The 18,639-nt window shown below is 37.1% G+C and overlaps 1 long non-coding RNA gene across 2 annotated transcripts in view; it reads left to right on the forward strand.

Moving 5' to 3' along the window:
- Positions 1-2,641, forward strand: part of LOC125319656 — a 119,414-nt gene extending 116,773 nt beyond the window's left edge. For both annotated transcript variants that reach the window (XR_007200846.1, XR_007200847.1), the window contains one exon: positions 2,230-2,641. This is a non-coding gene — a long non-coding RNA (uncharacterized LOC125319656). The remainder of the gene's footprint in view (positions 1-2,229) is intronic.
- Positions 2,642-18,639: the final 15,998 nt, after the last annotated feature.

Genomic DNA, 18,639 nt, shown 5'->3' on the forward strand with positions numbered 1-18,639 from the left:
CCTCTGGAAATGTGGGTTCCCTGATAACCCTCATAGTACCATTGTGGAGATTCTTCAGTCTCATATCAGCTCTTAGTTTGATCTGTAGGAAACAAAATCATAGCATTAAATTTTTCTAGAAGTGCATTTATCTGACTTTGCAAAAGGATAGAGAAAGGAATATCAGCTTCCTCTAACTCAGTACAACAGTTTTAAACTGGTGAAAAGGTAAAATTGAACTATGTCTTCTGATTTCAGACCAGAGAGTTTCATTTATTGCAGTGAGTGTGGAACATGTAAGATCACTAAATTCAGCAATCTTGGAAACAAAATCAATTTAAACTTTTTGTCAGTTCTTAGAACAGTGTAGGGCTTGTTGTCATGTGCTTTCTTGCATTCTCAAACACAAATTTACATTTGACAGAAATGAAACAAAGTGGGAATGTGGAGGCACATACTGTATACAGCTTCTTTCTACACATATTAACACATATTTTATAGAGCCAGGCTGCTTTGGGTTCAGCCTTAAAAGAGCTGTGTGGTTCAGAATGTTAGAATACAATCATTATCACCTTCATAATAACAGGTGTAGAACCAATATAGAATACCTACCCTGCCTGCTCCAGCTGGTGTAACAGGTAAAATTTATTTCAGTGAGACCATAGGCATAGAATCATTGAATGACCTGGGTTGGAAGGTACCTTAAAGATTATCTTGTTCCAATCCCCTGCCATGGGCAGGGACACCTTCCAGTACACCACGTTGCTCAGAGCTCCATCCAACATGGCCTTGAACACTCACAGGGATAGGGTATCCACATCTTCTCTGGGCAACCTGTGCCAGTTCCTTACCACCCCCACAGTAAAGAACTTCTTTCTAATATCTAAGCTAAACTTGTCCTATTTCAGTTTAAGGCCACTCCCCCTTGTCCTATCACTACCTGTCCCTGTAAAAAGTCCCTCTCCAGCTTTCCTATGGGCCCCCTCTGAGTACTGGAATCAGCTCTAAGGTCTCATCAGAACCTTCTCTTCTCCAGCTGAAGCACCAACTCTCCCAGCCTGTCCTTGTAGGAGAGGTTCTCCAGCCCCCTGAACATCTTCGTGGCCTCCTCTGGACTTGCTCCAAGAGGTCCATGTCCTCCATATGTTGGAGGTCTGAGATCTGGACACAGTACTGCAGGTGGGGTCCTACTAGAGCGGAGAAGTGGAGGATAATATGTATCTTGAAACTAAAAAATAAATGGTGGCATCTTTCAGAACGACTTTCCAATGCTCAGATATTTTATTAGACGTTCCTCTCTGTGCAGTTGGAACAGTTAATCACCAGATACAAAATCTACTGCCTGCATGTCTGAATGCTATCTTTTTTCCTGTACACCAGTAGAAGACAAATTTTCAAGGAATCTCAGCAGCAGTTATGGAGTGGTTGTGGTATCTTTTCTTTCTGGTTGAAGGTCTCTGGATGGTTGGGGGATAGATAACAATCTCCTTTGGGTTTTGCAAATAAATTATTGCTAAGGCTGACTAGAAAAGCTCCAACATGGCAATATCATGGCAAAATGTCTCTTTTTGTATAGCACATAAATTCTCCATCGTTAAAAAATTTTCACATAAATTAGGAAAATGGCCATAACTTAGATATTAAAACACAGTTCCATTTATAAACCACTCCACCCTCAGTTTCCTGAAGGAAAACTGAATGGGAAATCCAGGATGTTTTTCATACAAGATTGTAATACTTCTTAATGTTAAGGAAGAGACACTTGACATCGTGTTGGTCCCTTCTTGAAACTATTAATATTATAACAAACCAGTTTCTGTCATTAAGCAGTTAAAAATTCAGTCAGTTCCTCGCTTCTCTCATGATTTTCCTACCCAGTTTACATTCTCTAACTAATCTGGACTTTGTCTATAAATTTTAAAAGATATTTGTGGACATTAAAATAACACCTGATTAATAGGATGCTGTAAAGAAAAAGAACTTTGTCTAAAGAGAGACATTTACAGTTTTTTAGCAGCTCATAGGCTGTTCTTAGAGCGTTTTAAGATTCTAAGGGACAAGATTATTGTCAGATGAACAAGGGACCCAGATGGATTAAAGTATTACAATTAGAAAGGCTCTTAAGCATCTTGTAATAATTGCAAAAGAGTCTAATTTTTGTAAGGCTTGAAATAGGGTATAAAGGAAGTACTTATTATATGTTCTCAAATTTTATCATTTTTAAGTTTGTTTTTTTTTAATTGTAATTAGTGGTGTTGCAGAAGCCTGGAAGATACGGGGATATATCTCAAACATGGTTAACTGGATAGCTGTGGGGCCAACCAAGGATTGTTGGTAAGAACATGCTGTGAGAAAGAACAGGATGTGGCTGCAGAAGGAGACATACACAGCAAGGGCAGAACTTACGCAGCAAATGTCCTTGTTCTGGCTCCTGGAGATAAGCACAACACAGCACAGCACAGCAGGAATGAGGCCATAATGTGGCCATGGACTGTAGGGGGGATCAGGACCACCCAAGACCCCCAAAGCCCCTGACCCATTTCCAGAAAGGTCTGAAAGAGTGAACTGCTCATGAGAACTGATTTGCATAGAAAGAGAGAAATTTATCTCCAGGGTAGGGAAAACTTATCTGTAAAAAGGCACCACCACCAATCTGGGTGTACATGGGTCCCAGGACACTGGAGCACCCAGCTGGGTCAGCTCTGGAGCTGGGATTGGTGATCTCTCTCTCACATTCTTCCTTTTCTTCTCTCTCCAACTCTTTAATCCATCTGTCTCTCTTCCCTTTCACCCCACCCTTTTGTTCAAAACCCACTTCTGTGTGCTTAGACAAGGAGATCAGGGACTGATTTTTAGCAATGCCCATGCCCAGTGTGTAATATACTAATAAAACTTCTTAAGTTTCTATGGATCCTCTGAATTCTTTTCCTTTCTACCACCAGCATCTACGAATCTTTGATGCTTCCTTTCCCCTTAAGGGTGGGGCACCACAGATGGATGTCACTGTATTTAAATGGATATATTAAAATTGTATAGAAATCATGGCATCATATTGGTATGTTTATATTGATAGACTCAAAGTCTTAAACAAAAAATTGCAGAAGTTGCAGGAAACATAAGTATAATTTATAAATAGATATTACGACGTTCAATAAAGTAAACTTCATTATTGCACAGGAATTTTAAAAGGTCCACCTTTTCAACATGTCCATTAAAACTAGATTTGGGTAAAAATTATCTGGTGAATATTGGCTACATGTTCTGCTTTCGTCCTTTCTGAGCTTTAAAGGACAAAGGCACCAAAGAATTGGTTCTTATACGAAGCTATGTTGAGGTTTCACTGTTTATCATAATTACTGTGGAAAGGCTCTCCCTTCCCATCTAGATAAATGTGCAACTGTTCTTCATAAGGCTCTTCTTGCTTCTGCTATCATTCCCTCGTGGGTGTGTGCTCAGTTGTACCCTCTCACTCCATCCATCCATAATTTAGGAGTTCTAGAACCCACAACTGCATCTTGAAGTCTTTTGTTGCCCCTATCGTAGCTCTCTTGCCTGCAGTGACTGAGGGTTTCCTGTACATTTCTTTTCTCCCTTCCACACTTTCAGTCTACTGAAACTACTCTTCCCCCCATCTTAGAGTGTTCAAGTCCCTTTTCTTCACTTTTCCTGGTGTCGGTGTATGGTTTGTTTTCCATCCCACTTCAGCTGATTCAGGCTGGGTTTTAGACTCAAAGCTGACCTTTTGCTCATTTGTGTATGTAGATAAGTACAGCTTTTATCTCTCCCAGAAGCTAAGTTGTGTTTTTCTCACACAGGTCTAGGAAAAAAGACGTTGACTTTAATCTAAGCAGAGAACAAACAGATTAAATGTTCTTTTGGTCAGAGTGGGAACTTTAGTCAAATCTTCAATAACAACTGGCTATAGAACTGTTGTTTTAAATTGTGTAGACAAAATTACATCACAAGTATTGTTGGAGCCATTCGTGTGTTTTGAAATTTGGGGAAGGAACAAACTATACAAAAAGAAAACCAAATGCACATATTTATGGCAGAAGGGAGAGCTGAAGTTCAAAGTTCTGACAGTGCATCGGAAGGGGAGAAACCTATTTAGAGATTGAAAGGTTGAAGATAATAAACTTACCATTATTTTAAAAGGAAAAAATTCACTAACAGTCAATGTCTGAGCAGTTAAGTTTTTTTCATTAGGGCTAAAACTTGTTACTTCAAAGGTGCTTTTGATAATAGATTTTCCTTTGTGTTATAACTTGTACTTTTTGAAGGCCTTGAAAAATTAGACATAATATTACTTTAAACAGTCAAGAATACTAAACCAGGATGCTAAAAACGTGCATGAAACATAGCAAAGAGATAAAAAGAATCTCTCAAAACTGTTATAGACCCTGCAGTTAATACATTTGAAGCCTTGTAGATGCATTACATATGTACAATTAGTTACCTTATGTATACAAGGGACAGGAACCAGGAGTCATATTGTCCCAGAAATATCATCTAGTCTGGAAGAAAGCCATTATGACTGAAATCCAGTAGGGCCTGACACTCTCAGCCAGGTTTTGACCCATTACTTGTGATTTTAAGGAATGGTACTGCCAAACTGGACTGAACCACATGCAGCACGCTCCAGCACAGCAAACGCTGACTTCAAGAGTGAGCACTTCACAGTGCAGCCAGAATATGCATCTGATCTTTTAAAAAAAATTCATTTAAAATGGATCTAATTAAAGAGCAGGCTGGAAATATCCAAGCTTACTAAATACAACTTTTGAATTTTAAGTGTCAAATACAACAGGCTGTAGAAGATCAAAATAATCAACTTGACCACATTGTAGCATTAGATTTTACGCAAGTACATTTTCTGAAATTCAATAAATGAAATTTTTTTATTAAATTTTCAGTGTTAATGAGATGATGTAAATTTTTCTCAATTCTAAATTCTTACCTGTTTAAGGGTATGTAATACTATGTTCCTGCTTCTTTGTATCCTTTACTTTCATATTCCCTCCTGAAAGAACTTAAATGAATTGAAGCAATGGAATAGAAAACCTTTAAAAAGTTTTGAAGTAAAATTAAAATTCTGAAGAATCAAAGTAGAAAAAATACACTTAACAGTTACACATAAAGAAGATGTGGAAAATAAGTATGCATGTGTATTAAGACTTTTGAACTTTCTTTATATGTGAATTTCACTGGCAATTATAACAAACAAGAAGCTCAGTTTTTAGATGGATAAATAGATGTGACTTCAACAATCTGTGGAATAATTCTCCCAGCAATATACAGAATGTGTGAGGTATGAAAACTTGAAAATAAAGCTGGCTTAAAAATACATGCAAACTATTATTGTCTATCTTGCTCTTTGTAGCAGACTGTAAGAAGTACTCCAAAGAAACTTTGATGGAACATTCTCAGCTAATATTGGGGATTTGACAGAAAGAAACTAGATTTCTATCCAGTCACTCAGAAGGATCTCATGGTTTGTCACTTTATAAAGCTTTTTAATGAGTTAGAATTATTAAACTCCTTTCCATACATCATTATCCTTTAAATTGCTGATAACAACAACCGTGTTTCAACTTAGTCACAAGTGTCAGCAGAAAATTAAGGGACTCCTCAATTTTTTTAAGGATGAACTTTGGAAGTGAAATTGATGAGGAAAGCTGAAATCATAATGTCAGTTACTTTATATTATATGGTATTTTGGCTTTACACACCAGCTGTACTGGGACTGTAATTGAGCAAAGAACTTAAGCGTATGCTTAAATCTTGTTGAAATAAATGGGATTTAAGCATGAGCTTGTGCTATGGATATAGATATATATGCAATGAAAAGCTTTGTCACGTAGGGGCAGGTTGTTCAACTAGAACTAAATCAACATTCTTTTCTTGTATTTTCCAAGTCTTCATTTAAATTACACTTTTTTCTGACTTGAATTTTACAAATTATTTTTAGGATGGCCAGTCTGCTGGCAATAAGAGTTAGAATCTGATACCTTTACTTGCACTTAATAGTATCTTCCCTGTGTTTTTTATTTTATGTATTTAAGATGAAAAATAAAAAGTCAGGCTAGACTAGAAATACTTTTTGTATGATTTAAGATTGCTGTATATTTATCCAAATTAATTGTATGATTGATTTTTCTTTCAAAAAAAGCCCTGTGTAGCCTATAAAAAATGATATGTAGTATAAACCTGCTGCATGCAGAGAAAGAATATATACTTGCCATTAGAAAAAAAAATAAGAATGCTTGTAAGAGTGTAAATATATGACAAGTAATCTTCAGTAATTTAGTAATGAATACTGCTTCCATCTTTTATTTTTGTGATCTGCATTCAGAAGGCATTTCATGTAAACTTTTATATTTGAGGGTGAGAGGGAGACTAAGTCTCAAATATTTACACCTATAAGATGTCCTGTGTTTAATATTATTTGTGTAAGAAAGGTTTCTGATACCGGAAGCCCTAACCCTGGATTTTAAAAAAAAAGAATACAGTCTCAGTAAATGAGAAAAATCTTTTCATTCCACAATGAGATTATAGCTCTAATTAGTAGTATTAGAACTGACATTTGTAACACATCAAACTACATTTTTGCATTAGCTTCTATAAATAAAATATTTTCATCAACTTTACATTTGCCTGTGTGGCAGATGTACTGATTATTCTGCACTTGTCTGGAAAACACTTCAGAATCTTGATATGGAGCCAAAATATGCATGGAGACAAGTAAATTGCCAATTGCAACATTTTTTTGCCAGCAGCTTCCTTAGTCAAGCAAATCAAGTACCATTCTATCAGCACTAAAATCAGACAGCTTGAGACTCTGCTACCATTTTAAAACTTTCCCTTAGCAAAGAGACTGTAGTGGAAAATCCCCAGCTCAGAGGTGGGGATAGAGAAAATGTAATCATTTACTTGTCACTATGTGTGCCTGTAACCAGGACCAGCTTTCCAGGTATTCCAACCCCCAATTACAGGGCTCAAGCGTGGAAAAGGATCAGAAATATATTAAATAGATTAGAAATGAGACTGTTTTTCATAAAAGCACATAGCTACAGCACAGCTACATAGTAACCCTCAACAAACATGGTTTGTTAAGTTCTGTGCAAGGAGGGGAATAATGATGTTTTTGCATGTTCACCTTTCATTCCCCTCTCTGATGGAACCTTTGGGCCCTCTGAAATAGCTGAGACAGAAAGACAACACTTTTGGACAAATATCACAGGGTAAGGCCAGGGCATGGCTGATCTCTAGGTGCATTTCTGTGACAATGTAGCCTAAACACTTGAATGACCCATGTGTCATATAGCTACCTGTCCCCTCTTTCCAAGCATGTACTTTCCCGCTGCTGATGGTCAGTTAGTCTCTATGTTCTAGTAAAATAATGATAACAGCAAACAAAACTGGATCCTGGAGAGAAATTTTTTCATATCACAGTCTCCGTTATTTCCAGAATTAAATCCCAACAAGCATTCTCTTGAGTGACATTTTGCCTTCCTCAGTTTAATTTTATAGCAGAGTTCATTAGACTCACAATGTGAGTGCTTTTCCTGCTTTTAACCCATTCACTCAAAAACCCCAACTCTTCTTTCAGCTCAGGCTGGCTGTATGCTCTGGGTTGAACTATGGCTCAAACCAGCACAACCCACCAGCAGCTAACACAGCCTTTCTGAGGAAGAGTTACTGATTCCATTGAACACTGCTAGGCCTCCATCAATAAAGGCACAGGAGATCTTCCATGTCTCTCTAGGAAGGATTGTGGCAGGTGATTTGCTTAGCTGTGGTGACAAAAACCCAGCAGGTTGTTTCTAGAAGGATAATTCCTACACAACATGGTAATACCAGCACAGACAGAGTAACCCAAGGGTTCCGACAATGGTCACAGCCAAACTCAGATCTGCCAGCTCAAGTGATTGGAATTACCAGTCTTCTGGTCTGCTGGGCCACCAGAAAGCACTTTCTTAGTAGCAGAAATGTTGTTTGTTGCTGAATGGAACTGTTTTGTTTTTTAGCTGCACCAGTCCATAGGCCACTACATTAAAACCAACAATGACCAACTCAGTTCTGCATTATTTTGAGATCTCTAGGCTGTAGTTGCCGTGTTCAAATACCAGTTGGTGGTGTCCTGCACAAGAATCGGGTTGCTAGAAGGGGTGTTGACCATAGCTGGCAAATCCCTCTGCAGTTGTCTGCAGCACACCTGAGGTAAACCTACCACTGATTTTAATTTGTTGTAGAGCACTGTACTGACATCAAGTCAGGTGTTTCACAAAACATCTGTTCCATGAACAGCTCAGCCACCACTGTATGAGGAATGGGCCAAACTGAAGATGGAGATAAGATTTGTCAGGTGTTCATTGATTTGGAACCTAAGGCAGATGAGTTAACCTGAGAAGATGATCTCATTCTTTTAATCACCCTCTATAAGACAAACATAGTGATTGTGTCTGAGATTGAACTTTTCAAAATATGGCCCCTCTTAGCTGTGAGAATTTGCAGACTTGATTGCAATGCTGGAGATGATGTAAGAGCTAAAGAACTGCTGGATTTCTCCTGGTGGCGTTTCAAGTTTTGCATACACATGGGTACAGTTAGGATAAAGCCACTGGAAAATTAAAGTCATTAAGCTGATACTAAGCTTTTCAGCTGAACCTGTCCCCATTACATGTTACACACATGCATTATGGAGAAAAAAGAAGTAAGAAAAGAGAACTATCAGTAAGCCTGACTTGTTGTCAGAAGTTGCTGATTGGGTTTACAAAAACCATTTGTAAGTGGGTTATTATACGGCATTTCCTTCCTAGCTTCCCAGCATCTCAGTCATCACAGCCTTATGGATGCTTAGGACTGATTAATTAGTTAATGACATAGATTAATCAGGTGAGCACAAGAGAAGCTTCACATCTTTCACTTTCTTTTCTTCTGCTACGTTATGCAGTATGTCCTATAATCTATCAGATAAGCCTGCCATTTTCTAGCAAGCAAAATTTCTCAAGTTTCTCAGGAAGAACCCACAGAGTGGTCCCATATTTAAAAAAAAAAAAAAAAAAAAAGCTGTCATACAAAAGTCATATAGAAAAAAAAAAGCTTTAGAAATGTTTTCTCAGTTTAGCTAAGGCAGGTTGAACAATAAAAGAACCATTGCACATGAGAACCATGAATACATAAATAATAAAATTGCTACAGAATTAATAATAGATTTTTTTCAATTTCTTTTAACTTTTAATTCAAACTGGGCACATTTCTATGACCTTTGTGTAGTTTAAGCAAACGTTTAAATTTTGGTGCAGAAATTGGCAGCTGCCAGAATAATTTTTATGGCCATTATTCAGCATGGCTGGCTATATTATTATAATATTGTAAGCATGTTGATTCTGGGAAGTTAACAAAGACCTTCCATTTCTTAAAATGGCAGCTTGACTGTGAAATTAGGTAAAGAAAGTACATCAGCAAAGACGGTACTTTAAGCCACATATCGCTATTTCACAAATGTATGTTGTGATTTATTTTGCGATTGCATCATACATACCCTCTCAGTTTATTTCTCCTTTGCAGAAACTTCCATGGAAACATTGTTTGTAACTGTAAATAGCATTACAAAACTCTATTTTCACTTAGTCCTGGCTCTTAGCCTGAAGACAGATGAAGACTTCAGTGAAAGATGTGCTGAAGCAGATATAATTTTTCTAAAGAAACCAAATGATAAAGTCCACAGAGAGCATGACATTGAACAGTTTCAAGATGCTAAAATTTCCCGTGGGAGTGCCAAACCCACACAATCTACCATGATGTCTTCAGCATGGCATGCAGGTGACACAACTGTAACTATATTACAAAGGCACAAAATAGATCAGGTCAGATAAAACTGGTGGATTTAGTGAAATTTCAATTATTGATTTAGGAGGAATATTATATAGATCAAATTCCTGATTGGCAACTGCAAATTCATTAATTGCTGTAGTAACTTGTGCCAGCTACTTTAGATAGATAGATAGATAGATAGATAGATATGCCTACTTCACCAACACACTTGAATAAGGTAATACTTGGCACCTTCTGATCTCCATAGTAAGGAAAACAGGCAATCCACTAATTCACTAACATAAATTGCATATTGCTTCTTTGATCTGCTTAGCAATTCTCAGTCAGGTATTCCTGCACACTTCTAAACAGGGGCTGACTGTAAGATAATCCCATGATCTATTACAAACCAATATTTATTTGTGACCTTTTTGTTAACAGATTGGATTTGTGTATGTGTTTGAACAAGAACAACTGTCAAAGGACTTATACTTTGAATGAGTCAGCACTGAGTGTAATTCATGTGGTGCCTTCTTATTTTTAAAAACACACATCTAGATTTTTCAGTATCTGAGGCAGTGTGCTGAGGCAGCACAAATAATCTATTTTTCCTAGCAATGTATATTTTGTTACAATATAGGTGTATCAAGAGCATTGTATTTCTTTGTTTCTCTGTCTTTGAGAACATGATTTATTAAAGGAAAGCCTGATTTTACAGATACCCAGGACTTTGGGCAGTGGAAGGACACAAATCAATACATTAAACCACTGCAAGCTAAGAAGAGATCTGAGACTGCAAAGTCACAATTATTTATAATAGAACAGTAGTAAAAGAACATTATTAAAATAGATGCTTTTTGAGTTAAATGCATGGGGAGATCATGTATCTAAAGTTATGCAATAATCTTATTGTGAAACAGTGGATCATCCTGAATTCAAACAAGACTTGCAAGAAGCAGAAGAAAGTAAATCTGGCATCAGTTTCTCTCTGTCACGCAAGCATTTATATTTGAAAAATGAGAAGTACCCCAGAAGAAAATAGGGAAACATTGGAGACCATGGCTGTCTTTATGACTGGCATTCTCTGGAGTAAACAAAGTCACTATAACTACTGATATGATTAATATATATGTGTATATATATTTAATATTCACATTTATTGAGCACTCCAGAACTGAAATGTGTTTAATCAAAAAAGTGAGATATTCTAGATAAATTTATGCTTGAGAATGATAATTTACATTCAGTCTTTTAGCTAAACTTGATCAACACTGACAGGTAACTGATTCTCCTTATAAAGGAAGCATGAGAGAGAGGGAGAATCTATCCTAAGTGATTTGGTTTGTCTGTGATAGTTGCTACTGGAGAACCTAAATGAACAGGTAATGTTTATAACCTGAGTGTGTGAACTGGCACAGGCAAGACTAAGGAACAACCACAGATGAAATGCAAAGAGTAAATTTAATTTTATTACCTCACCAGCCAGGGTATCCCTGATGAAGCAACCTGGCAGAGGCACCAAAAAGCTTGGTCCATGCAGAGGATCAACTAAACTGCTGTTTCCACCTGCTCTTCAGGGATTCATGCAGGTGTAGTTTACTACTCTGCTTGGATCTTTCCCACAGCAGAGTAGAAAGAAAGAGAGAGAGAGAGAGAGAGAGATCACCAGTCCTGGTTCCAGCATCAGTGTCAGGCCAGAAATTGGGATGTCCAGGATCCAGGGGCACACACTCTGGTTTCACGGGGGTACTGTCCCAGAGGTATAAGGCTCTTGCATTTTCTTAAGTGTCATACACAGAGCAAAGTGGCCTTGAATGCCCTTGGGTGATAAATTTCATCCAAAAGTCATTGCATGACCTCATCCAGGCCCTTAAATAACCACTTTGACCCCACTTCTTATGTACATTTGAAAGGTGATTTACTTTATCATATATAAAAGATGCTGTCTCGCTCCATTCATCTACCAGATTGATGCAGCAAAAATCAGAAGGACTGGCTTCTCTGAGAAATCAGAATTCTACATTCTGCCCCATCTCAATACTGTCTGTCATGACAGCCCACATAAGGTAGGACACAACCTCACGAGAGAAAATCTCTATTATTTAAGACCACACTGCTTACTGATGAATCCCAAAAAGCCATACAAAGGCCGAAGGATTTTTGTTTTCCTTCTAACAGCGCATACAGTAAGAGCAGAACAGGCTCCCAAACATGTAAAACAGGGACCAAAGACAAGCATTTCCAATGCTCTCACTTGAAGCTGGTCTCCAGAGAAGATAAAAGGCTGTCTGAAAGCAGTCCAGTTTGGGAAAAACAGTAACCAGTCTCTAGAAGAAAAATTTCGAACTTAAAACCAAATCCTACTGGATGGAGGATTTCACTAGGCTTTCTCCCTTGCCCAGAACTCACTGTGCATGAGAGTGTCAAATTAGGTCTACAAAGAAGTTTTTGATCATTCATTTCAGTCATTCCCAATTCTTCATATTTCAATTGACTTGGTTAGGAGAGACACAGCTCCCAAATTCCTCACAGGACCCCCAATATCTCTCAGTATACATCAATTCTTTTGTGTTGGGCTTTGGGAAGACACAGGGCAGTAAGGCACAGGCAAGAGCTTCTCAGTGAAGACAGAGCCCATGAATGTATGGGCTGAAGTGGCTGCTTATGAATAGAAGAAAATAGATGGATAAATAAGCCTCAGCATGAAGGCTAGCTCCATCTTGTAAGCACCTGTGGAGGGGGGCATCTGTAGTGAGTCCACAGACCATGAAATCACTTCAGCAAGGCTGAAGTTTTACCTCTGAGAGTGCCCAAAGAGGAGCAGTGACCTGGCTTGCAATATGAGCAGGACCGTGAAAGGGCACTCACAGAGTATCTTCTGCCCAAGTTTATTATCCCTCCTCCAGCTCCACTCTCACAATGGACATGGCTATTCCCGGGCAACCTGGAGGATAGGGGATACTTTCACCTAAAGGTGCTTGAATAAACATGTAAGAGGTTTTACACTCCTGCTCACAGTCTGCTCTTATTATCTCATCCCTTAGTTACTTTTATTGCTTTTATATTTTCTTCTTTTACTTCTTCTTTATCTTTTTAGCTGTTCTTCCTAACAATATTCCCTTGTTCTATCTAACATAGGTATAAATATGGTTGGTCTATCAAATATGAATAATTGTCATTTATGATAATGCAGAATTATAAAATTCAATAATATAGATCCTGCATTACTGTGAAAGTGTATCGATTTCCATATTTCATACTTTTTGTATATAGAAAATATTTCATATTTATATATTTATATAAATAATCAGAAAATTATCTGAATAGATTCTAATATCTGGGACAATTCTTGGAAGTGATCTAATACAAACCTAATGGAGATACAAAACACATTCAGCTCTGGATCTTTGAGAGTTTTAAAAAGTGTATTTCTACATATTTAGCCTCATACCTGCCTTCGTGGTTTTTGGGTTGTTGTTGTTTTTGGTTTTTTTTTTTTAACTAGGTCCACAATGTATTGTCTAGGAAAACAAATCCTTTGCAAATCTATGAAATTTCTGCCCAGTTTTAATTTATCTTTCATCTTCTTTGAGGTAAACTCCCAAAACAAATCTGCTGGACTCTTGGCAGAAGGTCATGTCCTTTGATTAGCTAATAAATTTTGACTTAGGACCAAAGCTTCAGGAAATACATTTTTAGAAGTTTATTTAATGAGATTTTATTTACATTAAAATGAACAGAAGGAACACACACTATGAATTGCTTAAAAAACTAGAGAGGAAAGATGTCTCATACTTGTATATCCTTCACTGGGACAAGCATAATCTCATTTCCAAATCCTAAAAGTGAAATACAAGCCAAGTTATTCTGAATCAAGTAATTGTGTCTGTATTTAACACTAGGGAATTCCTGAGAAGAATAAAACTAATTAAGCTTAGGAATTTAATGGCCAATAAATACCTTTTCTTCTTGGGTCTCCTTCGGCTTTTGTGTATCAGCTCACTGTAAATTCCAAGGCTGAGCACTAGATGGTTAATTAATTCTGCAAAGAGCAGTTTTAGTCAGCCTTTCAGAAAGTAAGGCTAGGATTTCAAAGGAGCCTAACCATTTATGTACTCATCACCTAATGGATGTCAAAGGGGGTTAAATCCCTTAAAGATTCCTACAGGGAGAGGAGAAACAGTAGGTCTTTTTGATACAATAGTAATAATAAAAGTCTTGTTCCAGGCAGATATACAAACACAAAATATTTATTAGTCACCAGTGATAAGTTTTTTGCTAAAACTGCAAGCAAAATGAATTCTGATTCTTTTAATATTTTACTGGGGAACTAAGAAATCCCTTGTAGACAACAAGGAGCTCTCCTGGATACCATTAAAAACATTCATACGAATAGAGTTTGAAAATTTTAATTCAATAAAAAAGTAAAACAATATGCACAGCACTACATAGAATGAAAATAGATCTTTCCTGACCTTTCAGAAGCAAGGACAGAAGTCTTCTGGATGGCTGTAATACACTCCCATCACACCATAAATCAAGACCACCTTTCCAGACTTACTCTTCCCATTTTGATCTACAGAGGCATGCAAATTTTTTTAATACTTAAACCTGAAAAAACCTAAAAGAGGAAGGATCCTGGATGTACTTTAAAAAATCTGAGTATTTGAACAGTCCCTTTTGGTTTTGGTAGTGAGATCTGACAATACTGACAATCTGAATTCCCTGCCTCACACAACTCCGAAAAAAGAAACAGGCCATGCTACTTTATTGTCTGTCTGTGAAGTTGACATTTCTTTTTACATTTTATTTTGTTCTTGACTGTTCAGTTATTTGTGTTAGAAGAAAAATGGTATCATTTCTATTTACAGGCAATTCATTTTCAATGGAAAAAAGATAGTGAGATTACAGCATGAAAGAAGTAGGCAATTTCAAATGAAAATGCATTTGAACTGAAATGTTTCTCTAGCTATGGAAAGGTTTTTTACCATTAACATTGATGAGAAAGGAACATATCTATAGATACAGGTTCCATCTGAATGAACTGACACAATATAGGTACACCACAGCAAATTCTAAGCCAGCACGTTTGCATAATAAAAACACTTTAGCTGTATCATAGATCTTCGCTGTTGTTGCCATCTCACTGGAACATACTGGCAATATACTTCAACATTTCATGTAGACACTCTCACAAAAGCTTCACAAAGTCAAGAAATTGAATCTTGCACTGACTGTCAGAAGGTGATGAAGATTCTTGAAACAGTAACAGCAGCTACTGGGTTTTTTCTATTCCAGAAATCCTAAACAAAAATTCTGATGTTAAAAAGGTAGTCAATAATGATGTGTAAAGAACAGTGCAAAGGACACTTCTACAAGTATCTAACAAGTGTCTAACAGCTAACTGGAATGTAAATACAGTTAGGGTTTTTAATATCCTTAAAAAAATGTCTGGAAGGATTCCACGCTTGTAAGTACCCTAAGCCATTGTGCTTTCCATCACATAGATGGCTCTGCTTCAGTACCTGTGACTTTGCACATGTTGCCTTTGGTCAGCATTCCATTGGACAGCCTTCAGGTGCTGGCCAGCTTTGGACTTTGGACGTTTTTAGTCATGACAGACTATGACATACCAAAACCCTGTTTTTCTTAATATTCATTACACTGCTAACTTTAGTCTGCTGCAGATGAATATTTTCATGGGCTCACCCTTGTACACCTCACTTCTGCAGAGTGTGTGTGGCATTGGATCCGAGCAGTCTTCCATATTTAGAGCAGATGCAACACTATAGATTGAGCTCTTTATATAACTTGAGTTCGTAATCCTGTGTCCAGATGTGAAATTGATAGTCAAGATAACTTTCTTTGAAGAAGTAAGCCTTCGAGTTCTGAGTACAGTTCTACTTCTGCCTCAGAGCAGAAATAAAAAAGTCAGAGAAGGACCTAGGCAAGAACAAGTGCATATTCTAGTCCAAGTGAGGAACCAGAGTTGTAGCCTCAAAAGAGGAAGAAGATGCACACCTAAAGAGATATAGTAAAAGGGTATGATTTATTTGAACTAGGGAGGTAAAGAAAGTACCTCCCTGTGTCCTTAATAGGGTTCTGTATGTACTCTTTTCTAGGACTAGATATGACTTCCAGATAAACCCCTGGAAATCATAAAGTCCCATTTATTTCTGTGGAAGTCTTGCCAGTTGACAAAGTACTAATTCAGGGCTTTTACATTATGGGGCACTGTTCCACAGTGTAGCAAACTAAAAGTGGTCCCTAGCAGATGGATTTCTATCCCTGCCCTTGGCCTGGATCCTTTGCCTTGTAAGCATCTAGTTTTCATTAACTTGTTATGTCTTAAATTGTTGGTTTTCTTCTTCCTCCAAATCTTTATTTATTTCAACAACTTCTTCCTGTCCCCCTACCCTTATATGCGAATCAATTTTGAGGAGGAATGCTTGTGCAGATGATTTCCTCAGTTGTTTGGCTTCCTCCATCTCTTCCCAATCTACTTTGTTATTGTATCCTTTTACCTAATTATTATCAGAGTATGCTCAGGTCTTTAGCAAAAGTCACGTGATAAATGAAGTCAGCAAATGAGTATTAACAAAATCACACAATCAGAAAACTTATGTTTTGATAGAAAGCAGAAACAGTTTCTTTGAGGAAAGACATTGTGTGACTAACATATGACAGTTCTTAACATGCAGGGAAGTGACACAGCTTTCCAAATCAAAAGAAGTCCAGTGTTTCACAAAAGGTTTCACACAAATCTAAATGCAGGACTTAAAAAAATCCAGATCCTGCTTTTATTTTTCGACACATATGAGATAAATGGTTTGTCATTCTGTCCATGAAGGTAGCTTGAGTGAACTTCAGAGGAATGTGCAATACCATAACACCTCAATTCGGTATTTCTTCCCACCTCTTGCAGATGCATTGGTGATCCATGCCTTGAGTCGTAAGAATTTATCCCTTACTCATTTATGACTCGATATAATTGTTATTCCTATATATAGTACTTTTACACACTTACTAATGTCTTGCCAGAAGTTTGTCTTGTGGCAGAGTGTTCCAAGTTGTCTTTATCCATTCTGTTAATAATGTTTTTGCTCAGTTTTAGGGTTTTTATTGTGCAGTTTCAGGATAAGCAGCTGTTATCTGAGCTGGGGCCTGGTGCAGGAACACTCAGCTCTCTATTATACACAGATGTAGTTATTCTCAGGACAAATGTTGAACAGTAAATTGGTTTGTTGAATTGCTTAATAGAGTTGTGCAATAGTGTATAACACTGGCTAGCTCTCATTTCTCACTAGTTTTACATAAGTAAAGTATCTCAAACTTAATTTTCAATGAAGTTAAGTACAGTTGTGGAGAAACAAAGGTATGTAGTTACTTATGTTTTAAGACTATGGAAAGACATTTTATTTTATAGGTCAGACACAAAGGGAGATATCTGTCATTATATTTCCTGGGGAAAAACCCACAATAATGTATTTTACAATGCTGCCTTTTTATCATTTAACCTCAGTAGCTGTGGGTTTTATCGTTTTCATTTCCCTGGCAATTTATGTCCAGTCATATGGAGGAACTCTGTGAACACTATTAAAAAATGAAACCTTTCTGGATTACAGTGAAATTTGTCATTATCCATTATTCTTGTTATTATATATATTATATATATAATTATATATATTATATATATAATTTTATATATATAGTATAATCTCCATGCAATCAAAGAAGAAACTGACAAAGCATCTGTGATTAGGAGAGACAAAACTACTTGAGTTTACCTCCTAATTTGTTCTGTCTCGTTTTCTCTTAAAAGAACATAAGTGCTTCTCTTTCTCCTTGATTTTCTTTTCACTTGCTGATGTCTTACACAAAAGACCAATGTCTTAATCCCCATATTTGCCATAGTCCCAGTGACCCAAATCAGGCTTTTGACTCTAGCCTTGAGCAATAGCTTTTGATTTCAGCCCTTACTTTGTGTATTAGCCTGCTTGGTACTCTGATTTTTTTGGAATAAAGGATAATAAAAATACAGCATTTGTAACTTAGTTCCTGTTTGTGTTTGGCTAATGATGAAAAACTAATCTGATAGTAAGATAATAGTTTCCACAGTAGCAACATTAATTATAGTAATTTTAATATACTGTATCACACCTATCACATAAAAACATATTCATGCAGAAATGCTCTCTTTAGTTCTTTTTTACTCTAAAATGAGCTGGCAGCTGTGAGTAGTTAGTTACTTGTACACACAAAGGTAAAGTAATATAAAGATATTGACACTGAAAACCAAAACAAATTATTCACTTATAGGGAGATTATATCAGCACAGTAGCTTTCATGAGGCTTGATGAAGTTTCTCTGCTCAATAATTTAGTTCATTAAGAGGAAATTCAGGGCAACAAAATGCAGCCTTGCCATGTCTGTGTCAGCAAGGTCCAACAGCCACTTTAGGATGTGGGAAGTGATTCTTCTCCCCTTTGTGCGGAACACTGAGAAATCATTCACAGACAAGCAGAGGATCTGGGCTTAAAAACTGGCAGTCCTGCAGTACCCCTGGCAGCTGCAGGATAGGGTCTGCCAAGGAAGGAATCCTTCTTGTGTCTAGTGCCTGCCAGCATGATACAGCAGCAGCTGAAATTCCATTTTCTTCAACTGGGACCTTCCCATTTGTTCAACATACAAACTACAGCAGCACACTCTTGAAACTGAGCCTAAACAGGAGGCAAATGAGGGAGATTTCAGTGTTTATCAGAGATGTGTGATATATGACACCTGCATTCCACAGGGCTTTTTTCATCATTTCACTTAATGTACGCTTTAACAACCCATGGTTTG

The sequence above is a fragment of the Corvus hawaiiensis genome, chromosome Z (genome assembly GCF_020740725.1).
Source record: "Corvus hawaiiensis isolate bCorHaw1 chromosome Z, bCorHaw1.pri.cur, whole genome shotgun sequence".
NCBI classification, from domain to species: Eukaryota; Metazoa; Chordata; class Aves; order Passeriformes; family Corvidae; genus Corvus; species Corvus hawaiiensis.